The sequence below is a fragment of the Protopterus annectens genome, chromosome 16.part0, assembly GCF_019279795.1.
Source record: "Protopterus annectens isolate FY-2018-M chromosome 16.part0, PAN1.0, whole genome shotgun sequence".
Lineage (NCBI taxonomy): Eukaryota > Metazoa > Chordata > Ceratodontiformes > Protopteridae > Protopterus > Protopterus annectens.
The window spans coordinates 881,702,108-881,719,310 of record NC_056750.1 but is presented as its reverse complement, the minus strand read 5'-3'; the positions used below and the strand labels follow the sequence as shown (position 1 = coordinate 881,719,310).

General features: G+C 40.6%; 1 protein-coding gene across 1 annotated transcript in view; it reads right to left on the bottom strand.

Annotated features, from left to right (window-relative positions):
• Positions 1-17,203, bottom strand: part of LOC122790680 (src substrate cortactin-like) — a 1,120,562-nt gene that overhangs the window by 718,972 nt on the left and 384,387 nt on the right. The window lies entirely within an intron of this gene.

Below are 17,203 nucleotides of genomic sequence, written 5' to 3'. Positions count from 1 at the left end.
CTGGCGTGAAATAAGCCATCTGGGCCGTTGTGTTCAAGCTGGCACCCAGGAATATTATCTCTTGTGAGGGCACTAGTTTTGATTTCTTTTCGTTTACTGTGTACCCCAGGCAACTTAACTTTTTTACAAACACCAGATGCTTTAGAAGAATTGTCCTTGCCCTCTGCTTGAATCCGGCAGTCATCCAGGTACGGATAAATTTAAATTCCTGTCTGCAAAATGCAATTACTGGTGCCAGGCACTTTGTGAAAACCCTGGGCGCAGTAGATAAGCCAAAGGGTAGTGCAGAGAATTGATAGTGCACTGAACCTGCTATGAATCTGAGGTATCTTCTGCAGTTTTGACTGACAGGGACACGCAGGTATGCCTCTGAGGTCCAAGGTCACGAGCCAATCTTTCTTGTCCATCATGGGAAGAAGCTGCTGTAGTATCAACATTTTGAATTTCGGAACATCCAGGTAAGTGTTTAGAGAAGAAAGATCCAGAATGGGCTTCCAGGCTTTGTCCTTTCTGGGAACCAGAAAGTCTTGAGTAAAATCCTTGTCGTTGCTCTTGTGGTGGTACATTTTGAATAGCTCTGATTTCCATGAATGCTGTAATTTGTTTTTGAGCCTCTGCCCATTGATTTGGAGGCCGATTTGGCATTCCTTTTAACCTTAGCAGTGTGTGAAAGTGGAACCTGTAACCTTGAAATACAATGTTGAGAACCCATTTGTCTTTGGTGATCCAATGCCAATTGTGATAGAAAAGTGCCAGCTTTCCTCCCAAGGGGGCTTCCAAGAGACAGTGGTTTGGCAGCTGTAATGGGAAGTCATTGAGGCGGCTTTTTATATGGTTGGGGCCCGTCTTCCCCTTCTTTCTGGCCTGGTGCACCCCATTGTCGAGGCCTGTAAGGACCTTGTGGTTGACCTCTACCTCTTGGATGTCTGTATCTGCCCCTTTGAGGTCTGTCTAACTGCAATTTCTGCTAAATCTTGGAGGCTGTACCTGTAAGAAATCCTTCACCGTTTGCATAGATTTTTCCTTATCCTCCATTTTCTTTAATACCTCTTCTGCCTTAACTCCAAATAACACATCCTGCTGCAAAGATGCATCCAATAATTTTGCTTTAACATTATCTGGTAACGTATGTTCTTTTAACCAAGCATGTCTTCTAATGACAGAGCCTGTAACTGCTGCTCTACAGTAGGCCTCTAAAGAATCAAAACCACATTGCAAAGTATGCTTTCCCACTTGTTCAGCTGCATGCAATAAATTCTGCATTTCTTTAAAATTAGGAGGATCTGAATCTGGAAGCATTTTTTGTTTCAACTGAGACATCAGAAATTGCTGATATTTTAGAATGTGAAACTGGCAATTTAAGGCTCTCATTGCTAAGGTTGCAGACGTATATACTTTCTTTCCCCATCTGTCTAATGCTCTGGAATCTGTCAGAAGGGACTGGATCTTTTGCTGATGAGGCCTTAATCCCTTTGGGTCCCTGAGAAATAGTTTCAGGGTCAGCAACAGGGCTTTTATACAGAAATTTGTGAGAGTCAGGGACTCTGTAGTATCTGTCAGGTTTAACTGGGGCTGGAGGTAAGGAGTCAGGATTTAAGCTGGATTCAGTATACACATCATCCAAAATATCTAACACTGGCGGAATAGCAAGGGGTCTGTGTTGAAGTAATAAAAGGAAGTCTCTGAGCCTTTTCTTGGATTCTGAGCAATCCTGGCCTTCCCAATGGAAATGGTCCATCATGGTATGTAAGGTTTCCCCAAGGAGTAGTCCTCAGGCGGAGAGGCTGATGGAATTGATTCCTCGGCATCAGAATCCTCATAAGGGGGTACAGAATATCCTAGGTCTGAGGATGAATCTGAAGAAATTGGACACCTGGTCGAATGAGTCATAGTCTGCATCCTGTCTGGGCCTTTTATCAGGAGGGGCATGGGACCCCTGATCAGAGTGATTAGGTCTTCGGCCATTTTGAGCATTTGTTTCTTAGGCATGGAGGCCTGTCCTGGAGAATGCTGTATTTGTTTCTTTGTTTTTAAATTAGGCTTAGACTTATCAGGGGGTTTAATGCTTAACTGAGTAGGTCTGAAAACACCCTCTGAAGCTTCGGGTTGCTCAGCTACTCCGGATCCCTCTGAAGGGTTAGTTTCGGTAGGCTGAAAAACTTGTGTGTCCAAAGACCCAGCCATCTCCACATGACAGTCGGAGGCGGCCTGTGGTTCTGCAGAAGCGGTAGTCAGGGGCTGCAAAGGCGCCTTGCTGAAAACCGGAGAACCGGCGACCAGCCTAGAAGAGGCTTCGTCGTCAGTTTTGGGCTTCGGATGCCTGTCCTTGTCTTTGCGCTTTTTATGTATTCCGGTCGTCGGAAGTTCCGATGGCATGGTGTAATTGAGTTTTCTGCCAAAATAATGTTAAACAAAATCAAACTGACGTTTAATAGTGCGCTTGTTAAACCTAGCACAAAACCGACAACCAGTGACGTCGTGGTCTGGGCCTAGGCATGGGATACAATAGGAATGGAAATCCTTATGAGGTATTTACTTCCCACAAGAAATACAGTTATTAACTTTTACTGACATCGGTCTGAGGCAAGAAAAAGTTTCCCCAACGGGGTACTTAGCTTTGTAGAAGAATTTGGTTCTGGACTCGGAATGAAAATCGCAGGAGTCAGCTGACAGGCACATGCGAACTGCTTTTGCTTCGGGCACCGCATGGCAAGAAAGACTGAAGAAAATGGCGTCGGCTGCATCTTATATACCCCTGTCGCACTGACTTCAGAGAGGAGGCAACAGCAACTGATGCTGGACCAAGACTTTGGAACTCAGGCCGACTGGGGAACCGCCTGACGGCAGGATAACCCAAGTGTAATGACTACAGCAGTGTAACACGATGAACATCTGATAGGAGGCTTAAAGATCGTATCAGAGAACATCTATACCAGATACACATTCGTTCCAATACAAATGCCCTATCCAAACATTCTTGAAGTATATACCTTAAAAAATCTCTACCTGGATAACTTGACACTAGATTGGTTTAAAGCCTACCTCTCTGGCAGGAAACAAGCAGTACTGTGGCAGAATAATCTCTCCACATTACTACCTAATACCATTGGGGTCCCTCAAGGGTCCATATTAGGTCCACTTCTATTCTCGGTCTTCATTAATGATCTCCATAGAGCCATTCCCGAGGCCACCTGTATTCAATACACGGACGACTCTACACTGGTTTGTTCGGATATATCTCCTGACAGACTATTAACTAAAACTCAAAGTTGCTTTACCAAAGTTGAAAACTGGCTATCTGGTCGTCAGTTAATCTTAAATCCAAAAAAAACTAAATTATTACTCTTTCAACCAACCCACAAAAATCATCTTATTGATTTCTCTATAACATCCCAAAATGGTACTATCATCTCCCCAGACCCTCACACAAAATTACTAGGAGTCACTATTGATAATAAACTGAAATTCGACATACATATCAACTTAACCATCAAAACAGTAAACAAAAAACTAGGATCGCTATATAGAATTAAAAACTTCCTAACCCCAAGTACTAAATTGACCATTGCCCGAACACATTTGCTCTCCACCTATCTTTATGCATCCACAATATTTACTAATCTTAACAAAACCATCCTAGATAAACTATCCTGCTCATACAATCATATAGCAAGATTTGCAGCAGGAACTCCATATAGGACCCATCATTGGACCAACCTAAAAAACCTAAAATGAATAGAACTCCCCAACCTTGTTAGAGTTACCCAACTCACTGAGGTACATAAAATACTCAAATACCCTGACAAATGTCCCTCACTCGAGAAATTAGTCCTACCATATTCTAATCTAAAAAGTCTACGCTCCGCGAACAGACCACTCTTGAAAATGGTCAAAGCTTATAACGCAGGAGGAGATGCACTCTTTTCAAACGCTGTAGGAAAAGTCTGGAACTCTCTTCCCACCAGTATTCTTTCTACTACCTCTCTACCCCAATTCAAAAAACAACTGTTTCACCACTTTCAGAAGCACTGGCTATGCCAATGCTCATCTCCTGACTGACAATTCCTAGGCTCTGATATGGATTCCCTTCCTTTATAAAAATTCTATGTCCTCCTGAATTCTTCCCTGAAAAATCTCTACTATAATTGACCTTTATCCTCAGTTTTTCTCATAGGAATAGCTTACTTCTTTCCCCATGATCAAGATTTTTCTCCTTGTTCTTTTTTATCAGGTGAACTTTTTGAAATGAAACTATCTATAGAATTTATTATTAATAATATTATGTCATTACCTTATTCTTGTTTCTATCACATCCTTATAAAGTATTGCTTGAATCTCATTTTATATCTAGTATGTAAACAGAATCTTCAATTGATTGTTTGATTGACTCGTCTGTTTTTTAACTGTCTGTATTTGTATAATTTTGGAGCTTTTCTCCCCGGGCCTCCGCTGAAAATGGACATGTATCCAGTCGGATTTCTCCCGGTTAACAAATGTAAAATAAAAATAAATAAATAAAGTAGGGACAGAACATACATTTTGTTTCTTGGTGATTCAAATGAATCATTCTAGTATCAGGGGTGGAGATGTCTGGAATCGCACGGAAAGAATGGAAGTTAAATGGATAATACAGTTTAAAGAACATGCCAGTCCAGGGTTAAATGATAAAATTCCCCTGAAACCTGTCTTGAAAAATAGGAAGTTGGTAGTTAGGTAAATCATGGGGTTAGTATACCAGTGTTTAAAATTATGTTCTGTGATATTTATTTTACATGTTAATATGTATATATTTTAATCATGGCAACGGTGTTACATACTCATTCATCTTTGAATTTTATCCATATGGATGCAACGTTTTAATACGCTTATTTGTAATGATACATTTTTAAATGCACTTCAGTGTTCAGCCTATGACTTTAAGAGGAGTGCTGACTTGATTGGCATTAATTAGCTAATTACCAGTTAGATATATAGTAGTAGGTGATTTTACACTGTTTGTTCAAGGTTTGACAAAGCCTCTTGGCGAAAGCGCTTACCCTTCACATGTGTCTGGAATAAAAGGATATTTTTACTTTGCTTCTGGATTTTATCTACCTGCTGTTGGAATTTATATCAAATACTATCACGGTTAGAGACTATACCTCGAGTGCATAGATATATGCTGAACTTTTGGTTCTGTGCTGGGTTGCTCCTGAGCATTTATATTTATTAAAAGTAATAAGGTGTTAAGCCATTCTAAGCATTTGCTTTTTAGGCATATGGGCCTGAGCATGCGGTTTGAACGTCAGTTTTCTAATCATGGTGCAAGTTTTAGGCCTGGATGAAGAAGATGGCGTTGGCTTAAAATGCAACTCGGTAGGCCTGAATACAGCCTCAGAAGCCGGTGCCTGCACAGCGGCTCCGGACCCATCCAAGGTAGAGACATCGGCAGGTTCCATAGTCGAATTAGCATCTCATGGCATACCAGACTCTGAATGGGTCTCAGTAGAGGCCTGCGATTCTTAAGTAGCATGCATCGGGGCTGGGAAAGCACCTCACTGAGTACCGGTGGACTGGTAACTAGCTTAACGGAAGCGTCATCGGCAGTTTTGGACCTATGCAGTCTGTCTTTATCTTTACTTTTTTTGGAAGATCGGTAATCGGATAGCTTAACAAAACCATTTCGGAGTATTGATACAGAGTACCAAAATAATTTGCTGCAAAGATAGCCTGACAACGCATAGTTTGGGGGTTGAACAAAGCACAAAACCAACAGCGAGGGACGTTGTGGTCTGGGCCTAAGCAGCGAAGGCAGTATGAATGAAAATTTTTATGAGGTATTTGCTTTCCACAGATGACAATTGTTAACTTTTACGGACATCGGGTGGAGCAAGAAAAAAGATCCCCAACGGCGCACTTACCTTTTTTTGAAGACAAACTCGAAAACTAAACTTTCAGGAGTCGGCCGACTGGCACTTGCGAACTGCTTATGCTTCGGGCACGGCACAGCAAGAAAGACTGACGTAATGGCGTCGTCTGCATGTTTTATACCCCTGACGACCTGACGTCATAGAAGAAGAGACAGCATCCGACGCAGGAATCCAAGAATCTGGTATTCAGGTCGGCTGAGGGCTACCTGCAGGCAGATAACCCAAATGTGATGACTGCAACAGTGAAACAAGAAGAACATCCAACCTCTATAGCCATTCCCTTGCTCCAAAGAACCTGATTATACATAACACGTCTTCAGTGCTTTTCATTATACTCAACTAGGATCACTCGTTTATGTGCTCAGCAAAGGATATTTTAACTGTGGACCACCTATTTTGTAATACGCATTTCAAAGTTAGACTTGTATTAGTAAACTACATGCATACCTGAACTTCACACCATCCATTGCAAAGTTTCTGGCTTGTTTAATATATGGCCCTCATTTCTTTGATATTTCCTTGCTCATCACGGTCCTAACTGCATGTTCAACTGATCAGAGCAACTGTGCCCACTGTACTCAATGTTTGATGCATCCATGGCTAGAACCGTTTCCTTTCCAATTTAGATTATAAAATTTCCTCTGAACTGAGGTCTACCTGCTTCGTGTACAAGAAATTCCCTGAATGACAAATTATCAGTATGCACTACCTGAAGAGAAGGCAGTGCAGCTGCAAGAGTCTTCCAGAGTACCACCAGATCTTTCTGTTGTGGAACATGGCCAAAGGAACAACAGAATACAGGCCAACCCAAGACCTAGTGTTCGCCACATTCTTCTAGCTGTGACTCTCTTGAGCAGAGGTTTAAAAAAAAAATCTTCAGAAGCTGGCCTCTCTCTCTATGCACGAAGAGTTAACCCGTGTCTGTGTCCACCTAATCTTCCACTTCAGACTGGACTTTGGGAGGCTGTCCGAGAAGCCCAATTTGGTTTAAAGAATAATGGTCAACAGCAACGATGTAGCCATTTCCTCCAAAGGCCTTCTTTAGCTATGTTAGAAACCTGGGTGGAAACTCCCAGATATGCTCAGAATTAGTCCAAAATGATACAAAAATCACTGAACCCACAGATATTGCCAACATACTGGCAGACAGGTTCAGTGCAAATGTCTCCCCTCCCTCCACCTCAAAAGGAGAAATATCTATCCCACCAGAGTCTAGCCTCCCAAACATCTCAGATGCCCAGGTGAGAGTTGCTCTCTCTAAAGCAAAAAACACAGCATCAATGGGACCGGACGGTGTCCCCGGCTGTGTGCTACACGAACTCAATGAGGAACTAAACCCACACATAAGGCTGCTGTTTAATCTTAGCCTTACTACAGGATACGTACCCAAAGAATGGCGTACGGCAACTGTGGTCCCACTCCACAAAGGCGGTGCTTCTACGGACCCTGGAAATTACCGCCCCATAAGCTTGACGAGCCTAGTCTGCAAAGCTATGGAGAGGATCATAATGGAACTCATAAATAAAGACATTGGGGACCTACAGACACTGGATCCTACCCAATTTGGCTTTGTCAAGGGCAGATCCTGCCTCTTGAACTTGGTCGACTTTTTCGAAACAGTCACTAAGGCCATTGATGAGGGTAAGGCAGTTCACACAGCCTACCTTGACCTAGCAAAAGCGTTCGACACAATACCCCACTCGGGCATCATAGAAAAGCTCACCAGCTTAGATGTAAACCCATATGTCAAGATGGGTTGCAAACTGGCGCAAGGACAGAACCCACAGGGTAGGAGTCGCTGGTGCCATGTCAGACTTGAAGCCGGTCACGAGCGGTGTCCCACAGGGCTCAGTCCTGGGCCCCCTCTTGTTCGGCATTTATTTTTCTGAAGTGCAGGCAAACATAGGGGGATTGTGGCTGACAAAATTTGCAGATGACTGCAAACTGGGCACCATAATTGACACTCCATCAGACACAGACATCCTCCAGAGAGGTCTCATAGAAATGGATAACTGATGCCAGAGCCATGGCCTTAAGCTAAATGCAAAAAAATGTATAGTCATACCCTTTGGGAAAAACAAGGTAACCCCTAATTACCACATAGGTGGTAATCCATTAAACACGGAAGAAGTTATCAGGGACCTGGGGACCCAAGTTGACAGTAACCTCTCTTTGGACACTCACATTGCCAAAGTGGTTAGGAAGACCTTCTACATTGCCCACCTGATCATGAAGGGATTCACATCCAGATCAGGAGAGGTCATTGTACCCCTGTACTTTTCACTTATCAGACCAATGATTGAGTACAACGCCCCATTCGGAATGTACCTTACCCGACACTTGCAGCAGTTGGAAAGACCCCAAAAGTTCCTCACCAAAAGGATAAAGAGGCTCAAACATATGTCATAAGCTGCCCGACTGAAGAAACTCCAGCTCTATTCAGTCGCATACCGTCTGCTCAGAGGTGATCTGTGCCTGACATACAAGGCCATGTCCAACCTGGAATTAATGGACATGCTCCACCTCAAAAAATCCAAATCCACCAGAGCCACGAGAGCAAGAGACTTAAACCTCAACACGGATATAAGTAGGACGTGCTGGAGGGACAGATTCATCACCCAGAGACTCCCTACACTATGGAACAGAATCCCAGTCCATGTGAGGCAGAGCCCCTCACTGACTCTGTTCAAGAGAAATCTTGACGAGTGGATGGGAGATCGTAGGTTTACCCCGGGAATCATCTCTGTGTCACTGCTGGACAGAGGCACAGCAAACTAATGGGTATAGTATTCTCATCCTAAGGGGTGGTGAAAGCCACACACACTCTGGCTAGGCTTATAAATGCCATAGGGCAGATAGCCTAGTATGAACCTATGAATCTATGAACATGAAACGAGAAGCCCAACTTGGTTTAAAGAATAATGGTCAACAGCAACTATGTAACCATTCCCTCCAAAGGCACATGAAACAGGCATGCACTTATGCACAGCTATGGATGCCCAATATCCACAGAAAGGCAAACAATGGCACCAAGCATTAAGTGAAGAGTTGTGCCCGCTGAAAAATCCAAAGTCAGGGAAAAGTAAACTGTAAGCACTTGTCCACCAATCCTGAACAAAAGATAAAACCTGCTGTTTTTGTGGAGTGGCATGGGAAGGGAGAGGTCCTTTAAATCCAATGTAAACAGCAAGGTTCACGGACAAAGTAATGAGAACAACGAGTATTCTGAACTTCTCGACTTTCAGAAACTTGCTCAATTTGGACAGTTCCAGAGTAGGTCTCCAAAACAGTCCTTTGGGACAAGAAAAACCCTGAAGTAAAACATTGCGCTACTTTTCTCCAATGAGTGCAGTATCTGTACATCACATATAGTCAACTGCTGGAGGGCCTCAAGAATTAACACAGGGCCACATCGACAAATGGCAGCTTGTAGCCCTCTGAGATCACGTTTATTACACAGCTGTTAGACAAGCTGAAGGATGTGCACTTGAAGTGAGCCAACTTGAAACTCGAGATGGGAGAAGGAAGGAAGGGGAAAGGAAGGGTAAACTCGAGATGGGAGAAGGAAGGAAGGGGAAAGGAAGGGTAAACTCGAGATGGGAGAAGGAAGGAAGGGGAAAGGAAAGGTAAACTCGAGATGGGAGAAGGAAGGAAGGGGAAAGGAAGGGTAAACTAGAGATGGGAGAAGGAAGGAAGGGGAAAGGAAGGGTAAACTAGAGATGGGAGAAGGAAGGAAGGGGAAACTCGAGATGGGAGAAGGAAGGAAGGGGAAAGGAAGGGTAAACTCGAGATGGGAGAAGGAAGAAGGGGGAAAGGAAGGGTAAACTCGAGATGGGAGAAGGAAGGAGGGTGAAAGGAAGGGTAAACTCGAGATGGGAGAAGGAAGTTGGGGGAAAGGAAGGGTAAACTCGAGATGGGAGAAGGAAGTTGGGGGAAAGGAAGGGTAAACTCGAGATGGGAGAAGGAAGGAAGGGGAAAGGAAGGGTAAACTCGAGATGGGAGAAGGAAGGAGGGGGAAAGGAAGGGTAAACTCGAGATGGGAGAAGGAAGGAGGGGGAAAGGAAGGGTAAACTCGAGATGGGAGAAGGAAGGAAGGGGAAAGGAAGGGTAAAACTCGAGAAGGGAGAAGGAAGGAAGGGTGGCAGCAAAGTCAGCAAAGAATTGGGGCAAGGCTCTTGAACAGGGCAGAATTTTCTATCCCTCTCCTTGCATTTCTTTCTGCCATACCACGTTTTAATCTTAAAAGGATTTTTTCTTTGTAATGTCTTGGTTTCATTTACTTTTGTGTAATAACTACTGTTTGGTCATGTAATTTATACCACATTTAAAGATGGAAAGGCAAAAAAACTTTCACTGAAGCCATCATTTTACCCATCTCCTTAGAGTGGTTAAATACAGCTCCTGTGAGTAAGACAAAACAACAGGTCTTTGTCCAAGGCTGCACTCAACAGCCACCAATTTATATCCATAGGTAAAAGCTGTAGATAAACCCAAGCATACATCCATAAAAGCCGTCGTACTAGCTACTGTGTCACAGCCACATTTAACTGTACGTCTGATCACCCTAATTAGTCTAACTTAATCAAGCTTGAAGTTTCATGTACTTATCGATATTTGCTACCATATCCCTGATCTGTTTAACAAATTCTCCTGGACATTCTAATGCGTTTGGTGGTTTGCAACTTCAAGGCAGACAAATTTGTACTTTCAGGTCAAAGGTGTGGGGTAACAGACTCGTCTAGAACTAGATTTGAACCTTGGGAGTTCCTTCAAAGGTAAACCACCGCAGAGTCAGAAATTAGGTTCACTTATATGGTATTTAAAATCGCCCTGCACTCTGTAGTACCCATCTGCCTTGTCTGGAGCTGGTGCCTGGGAACTTGAGTTCTAGAATCCAAACAGAGAGAGTCCAAGATATATCCAATAAATACACAAATGTCGAGAACAAGAAAAACCTTTTTATAACAGCAAAGCTTTCGGTTTACAAGCCCTTTATCAATACTAAAACAGGTTTCATTTACATACACAATTTAAATAGGAGCCAAAAAAATCACATGACCTGCAGCCAAAGTCATATGACAAAGATTATAATACATTTCAAAAACTTTACAAAGACACCTACTACATACATATATACTTATAAAAATATGCAAGATAGAAGTATAACTACATAATAATTACTTAATTTAATTTAGTGCGCTGTATTTTAACTAAAATAGGTTTTAAAGTAATACTTGAATTCAGCCCTGGTGCATGATCAGCTGCCAGTCTTATTATCCACTCATATTCTTTAATTTCTAACAAATTATTAATGTCACCCCCTCTGCAAGATACGGATACATTATCAATAACCCTAAATTTGAACTTATGTTCAATATTAAAAGCATTTGTGTGTTTATACAAGGCATTCTTTTCATTAGCTCTTATCTTGGATTTGTGCTCAATAATACGTTCTTTTAGCTTTATAGTGTTTTTTCCCACATAGAAAGAAGGGCACAAAACACAAGTTACCAGATAAACCACATTATTGCTAACACAAGTTGCCCCTACATTAAATTTATAATTCCTATGCGTTACAGGATGTAAAAAAGTGTGGTCAGTAATATCAACGCAATAACTGCAGTTCATACATCTCAACGTGCCTGGTTTAAGAAAAGGTTGCTGAATTCTTTTGTCCCTAAAGTCTTTATAACAATATTTTTTAATGTCTTCATATTTTTAAAAGAAAAATATGGTTTGTGGCCTAAAATAGTCTTAATTTCTTCAGAGGCCATTAACACAACCCAATTCTTAAATATAATTTGCTTAACCTGATCTATCATATTAATAAAAGATGTTGCATATCTAACCCTATTCGATTCTTTTTTACTTTTAATGTTTCGATCTACTGTCTCTTGTGATAATAAAAATAATGGTTTAAGGCTTGTTTGCCTTTCCACTATAGTTGTCGCTTTTGCTTCTTGCAACCTGTCCATATCAGAGCCACTATTCACAAATTCCATTAGTGTTTCGTCTAACTGCAACAAAGAATCATTATCGTCAGTATTTAATTTACTAACTCTAGCAAATTGGGATGTAACAATACTTTTAAATATGTGAGGGGCATGCATACTATTATTATGTATATATCTCCATGTTTGAACTTTCTTTTTATGCACAGTGGTAAAAATACTTCCATCCCTTATGCCTAAATGTAAATCTAAGAAAACTAGAGAAATACTAGAATAATGCATCTTAAACTTTAAAAAATCTGTACTGTTATTTAAAAACTGTACGAACTCATTCAATTCTTCTGCAGTATCTTTCCAGATTAAAAAACAATCAACAAAACATTGGTAAAATTTAACCTTCTCTTTAAATGGATTAATATTACTAAGAATATATTCATTTTCCCATTGAAATAGGACAAGGTTTGCATAGGTATTAGCTACCGGAGTGCCCATTGCCACTCCTTTGCAATGTAAATAAAACTGCTTATTAAACAAAAAATATTATTGTTCAGAACTGTATCTAATAAACAACATATACTTTCTACCTGTCTTGCTGATAATATAGATAAACCACATAGGAATTTGCGTATAGATTGAACACCATATGTATTTGGTGTAACTGTAAATAAAGATGTAACATCTAAAGTCACAAATAAAAATCCTTGATTGTTTATGTCACCAACATTCAGGCTATTATACCAATGCTTCAGCTTGAAAATAAAATCAGCTGTATCCTTTAACACAGTATCACAACGTGTCAAAAAAGGTTGTAATTGTTTCTCCAAGTATATTGAAATAGGCTCTGCGAGCCATCCATTCCCAGAAACAATAGGCCTCATTGGAGGATTTTTTAGTGACTTATGAATTTTTGGTATACCATACAGTTGTGGTACAATGGGACAGGGAACAGTAAAAAAGTGGAACACATCCAAATCAATGTCACCACTCAGTTGTAAATCATATACCACCATGTTTACAATACTGATACATTTCTTTACATCAGTGAGGGTTATGGCTTTAAAAGCTGAATTGTCATCCAATAAGACAGATACGGAAGACAAATAATTATCTATATTCCTAATTACAATGGCAGCCCCCTTGTCCGCCTGCTTAAGAACTATATTTTCATCCGCTTGTAACTCTTTGAGAGCTAAATATTCATCATATGACAAATTATAACTTTTTTTAACCTTACGTGCATATATTTGCCTGATTTCTCTCTCACATAAGTCATGAAATGCAGTTAAAACAGGAATATTTGCTGGTATAAACGTACTAAGCTTTTTACAAATAGTTTGTGTGGATACATAGTTTCTAAACATCACTTTTAAATTAACATTTCTAACAAATTGTTTCAAATCAGTTAAAGCTGACACTAAGTCATCATCTGCAGTTGGAATAAAGCCAAGGCCTTTTTGAAGTAAGGTATAGTGTGAAGTTCTTAAAACAAAGTCAGATAAATTCAAAATGCCTCGTATTATCTCCGAAGTATTTTCACATATTTGATCGGACTGTTCTTGCGTTTCGTCGGTTGTATTGAATGTTTGGTGGTTGAACGTCCCCTCGAAGTAGAACGATCTTTCACCCTCTCTGGCTTCACCAAACTGAAACGCTTGTGAAAAAGGTTTATCGTAGATTGGTGTACTTTTTTTGCAACAGTAACCTGTTTGTTAGTAGAGTCTTTTTCACTCTCAGTCAGACCTCCATTAGAGCTAGTATCAGCTGACTGTGACGCTATCAAAGTGGGGGTGGCTAGAGCTGCACTGGTTAAATCATGCTGTACTGACACACAACTCGGAGAGTCTATAGTAACCAAATTGGAAGAATTAGGAAAATCAGAAAAATCATCCAAAGTATCCATTAATGATCTCTGCCCAGCTGGAGTTATATTACTTGAAGGCAATATTTGATTTTTTTTCATCATTTCTTGGCCACGAGAAGATGTTACCCCCTCTGGAAATCCAATATATCTCGTAACAGTTTACGTTTTTTTTGTAGCCTCTAAGCGATCCTCCAATGCCCGCAATCTGTCCAACATTTGTTGATATAAATTAATCATTGAGTTAAAGCAAGACATAGTCATGATTTCATTCTCCATTTCAATGATGTCTTGCTTCAATTCTCTCTCATTGTTAGCAAAAAAGTCATTCATAAGGACCATATAGTCCAGGCTTAGTTTAATATTTAGTTGTTGCCAACTTTTTAACAGTTCCGGATACGTATTGCCATAAGAGGGCATTTTTAAAACTCTGAGCCCTCGTAGTACAATACCTTTTTCTAAATAAGCCATGAAGCTGAAGCGCTGCCATTGTAGGCGTTTAAAAACGCCTACTTTCCTTTCCAGCAGTTGTAGCTTCTTGCCAAAATCTGCAGAATTTACATTCACAGAATCGACAGTGCCAGAGTCCGTGGGCAATGATATAGTGAACTGCAATAATGGAATGACTTCATTGGCCAAAAGTGTTTTAAGGAGATTCATACTATCTATAAAAACAATTGCAGAGACTCCCGTGAAATATTCCCAACAACTGCAAATAACTGATAAAAGTACAAAAATCCAAACTGTGAGAGTCCAAGATATATCCAATAAATACACAAATGTCGAGAACAAGAAAACCCTTTTTATAACAGCAAAGCTTTCGGGTTACAAGCCCTTTAAGAATACTAAAACAGGTTTCATTTACATACACAATTTAAATAGGAGCCAAAAAAATCACATGACCTGCAGCCAAAGTCATATGACAAAGATTATAATACATTTCAAAAACATTACAAAGACACCTATTACCATACATATATACTTATAAAAATATGCAAGATAGAAGTATAACTATATAATAATTACTTAATTTAATTTAGTGTGCTGTATTTTAACTAAAATAGGTTTTAAAGTAATACTGGAATTCAGCCCTGGTGCATGATCGGCTGCCAGTCTTATTATCCACTCATACTCTGTTTTAATATTGAACATAAATTCAAATTTAGGGTTATTGATAATGTATCCTTATCTTGCAGAGGGGGTGACATTAATAATTTGTTAGAAATTAAAGAATATATGCAAGTACTAGGCTAGTTGCCCTTGCGGGAAATTTTAAACCTACCCATTTTCCCTTTTTGTGCTTGCAATAAACAATCCCATCTGGCTACATACTGGCCTTACTCCTGATCATAGACTGGCCTTACTCATCCAGTGGTTAATAACTGTATATTACTGTATATTACTCCTGATCATAGACTGGCCTTACTCATCCAGTAGTTAATAACTGTATATTACTCCTGATCATAGACTGGCCTTACTCATCCAGTGGTTAACTGTATATTACTCCTGATCATAGACTGGCCTTACTCATCCAGTGGTTAACAACTGTATATTACTCCTGATCACAGACTGGGCTTACTCATCCCGTGGTTAATAACTGTATATTGCTCCTGATCACAGACTGGCCTTACTCATCCAGTGGTTAATAAATGTCTATTACTCCTAATCATAAACTGGCCTTACTCATCCAGTGGTTAATAACTGTATATTACCCCTAATCAAAATAAATGGCATCACAGCACAGATAATTTGAGGAGACCCATGTAGGAGATTAAGCATTTAGGAGCTGCATCTGTCCATTAGTAGTACAGGGGGCACTCCTGGGATAAATTTTCTGTTTACAATCCATTGATCCAGGTAGTACTTGAAAATGAACAAGGATGAACTTTAACTTTGTGGACGGGCAGCCTGCTCTACAGCAGTGGTATCCTTTGTGAAATATACCTATCAGTGCAAACCATTATGCTGTTGCAAATGAGGTGTCGATCACTAGACTGAGCATTTCTGATGCCATTTGACTTACTGGATGTGCAGTAAATCCATCAGAAATGTGCTGGAGGATTCCTTGTACTCTAGACACAGGTCACTTCTTCGCAGTCTGCAGGATACCAATTACAAGGACAATCTATGTAGGACTTGCTGTTTAGGCCTTGTGTCCTTTTAGTGAAGTACCACTGCGGGCACTCCAGTTGTTGCATTTGTCTGGATAGATGCATGGCAAAGGGGGCATTATATTCAATAACTGACCTAATGACAGCCGAGTAAAGAGGGACAATGACATCCCCACATCGAGATGCAATCTTTGTTTATAAGCTGTGCAATACAGAAGGACTTTCATAAAATACATGTGTCAAAAGTTACGTCACTGTCCATATAAGTTACCAAATTCCAAACACATGGGTCAGCTCTTAGGGTCGCATTGTCAATGGGGTATTTCCCTGGGATAGAGGAATTCCCATTACAACAATGCATATTTTGGCATTCAGTTTCAGACCACGATTTTGACGCCGGCTGTTTCACACAAACCTTTATGCAGGATGGCTAAGTCATTCAATGACTGCTCCTAGCTTGGAGTCAGCTGCGAACTAAGTTAACCAGAGCCTTTTGGTACTGGCTTAACCTATGAAAAGTAGATGCCAAACAGAAGAGTTCCCAACACAAAACTCTGAAGGACTCCACTGGAAACTGGTCTCTTTGTGGAGGTAACTTCCCCAATTTTGACTACGGGCATCCTTAGAGCTAGATGGCAATCCAGCAGGTGACAAAGGGGTTTATTCACAGTTTACCTTTCTACTATGCCCGAGTGGGGAACTGTGTCAAAAAGCTGTGGCCAGATTGAGGAACGCTGAATCTGCAGTTTTGCCTCCATCCATAACCTCGGTGAAGTTTTCAAAAAAAAAAGTCTACCAGGTTGAGTAAGCATGACCTGCCATTGAAAAATCCAAACTGAGACATGCCCAGTGTTTGGAGGTGACTGATTTACTCCATGACAACTCTTTCAACGGCTTTGCATACAAGGCTGGCCAGGCTTATGGGTCTGAAATTACCAGGGTCTGTGGAAGGTCCTCCCTTATGCAGAGGAAAGACTTTAGACAATTTTCATTTACTAGGTACAAAAATTTATATGGAGGTCAAACTTGAACAGTGTTACAGATGTGGCTAAATCATGCTTCATCCTATTTAAAATGCATCCAGAGATATCAGGACCCACTGATGCAGTATTTTTAGCTACTGATAGCACTTTAAGGACATGGTCTTTGTATGGAAGCTGGATATGAACCAGTTTCAGTTACATTTTGAAGGACAGACAGAGGAGAGAGAAGAGTATAACTAGAACTAAATACAATCGGCCAGCAGGTTAGCTATATCTTCAATCTCAACGTAGGTTAACACTCGCAATCAGCTTAGCACACTGCCGAGTCGGGCTTTTGAAATTACAAAAAAAATCTTTGGCTTGGGAAGCTATTTTAGACTCAGATTGGGAT